This window comes from Cyprinodon variegatus, unplaced genomic scaffold, assembly GCF_000732505.1.
Source record: "Cyprinodon variegatus isolate N-32 unplaced genomic scaffold, C_variegatus-1.0 Scaffold705, whole genome shotgun sequence".
Lineage (NCBI taxonomy): Eukaryota > Metazoa > Chordata > Actinopteri > Cyprinodontiformes > Cyprinodontidae > Cyprinodon > Cyprinodon variegatus.
In genome coordinates, this window is record NW_015151158.1 from 105,293 (window position 1) to 106,532 (window position 1,240).

The following is a 1,240-nucleotide window of genomic DNA, read 5'->3' on the forward strand; positions in this document are numbered from 1 at the left end:
TCGTGACCCCTATCAGCTTTCTTGACCAATCAGTATGAGGTCTTAAGATCCACTATAGGAATTAAATTAGTTTGTTAAAGTGCTTAAACTAGAAATAACTGGTTGTTGATGCTCTTTCTTTTATGATTTCACCTGTGCCAATTGATTTTGGTCAGCTGTGGTAACATTTGTTAAAAAGTTTGGGAACTTCTGATCATTAATGAACGATAAAACCTTTTATAATAAAAAGGCAAAATCTGCTGCGGCCTTTTTATCCTGATCAAAACCTGAGAGGTTCTTCCAGCATCATGGAGACCAGTGGCCATCTCTAACGGCGTCTCTAACCCGGTGCTTCCCAGTCTGGGATCCACCAACTATGTGAGGAACGTTGAACATCCCACGGGAACACCCTGCAGTGCCTGAGCAAACAAAGCCGGGACACCGCTGGAACAATTAGTGATAGACCGTTAACGAACACGTCTCACCGGCACACAAAGCTCACCTGGCCCCGCCCCCGAGCCGTCCATCAAAGCTCTGCTCCCAGGTATGGCAGCCGTGCGCTCTGAGGGTGTTCGTGCCTAAATTCAGCGCAGGAATGTGTTTATTTAAAGCAGATACTGTGAAAGTGTGAGTTTAGAAGGCAGCAGACCTGGCTGGGGTTCAGGAATAATTCATCACAGGTTAGTCATTACCTGCCACAGCTGTTAGTCACCTCATTGCTCTTTCTCCTGCCTTTTTTCTTTCTTCTCATGTAACTTCACCCTCGCTGACCTCCAAGCAATGCCGCTCGGAGTGATAATGGAGCTATAAATACGCACGGCAACACGTGAAACGCAAGGCGTCAACAGGAGCAGCATCCTTCAAGCGGTTTTTACTGGAGAAATCAAAGCCGTGCGTCTCTGCGGCTAAAAATAGGAGTGTGAGTGGATGCAGAGGAGATGAAAGTTGGAGAATGAGGGAATGGAAAATAGGTGAAAGAAGAGCAGGGGGGGGCGATGCAGTCATGTGGGCTGGGAGAAGTCAGGGTCTCTCAACAGATACTGGATCTCGTGGAAAGCAGAAGGCTTTGGCTCAGAGACTGAACTTTAACTGAGTCATATGGAAATCAGGTGGCTGAAGCGCCGCAGAGCAGGAGAGGAAACTGAGCCTGAGGAGCATCTTCGTTAGAGATGGAGAACCCGCTCCAGGTCCCTGAAAGACCTGCACACTGACTGGGAAACATCTTCTGCTAACAGATGGGGCTTCTGTTCATCCTGCAGTT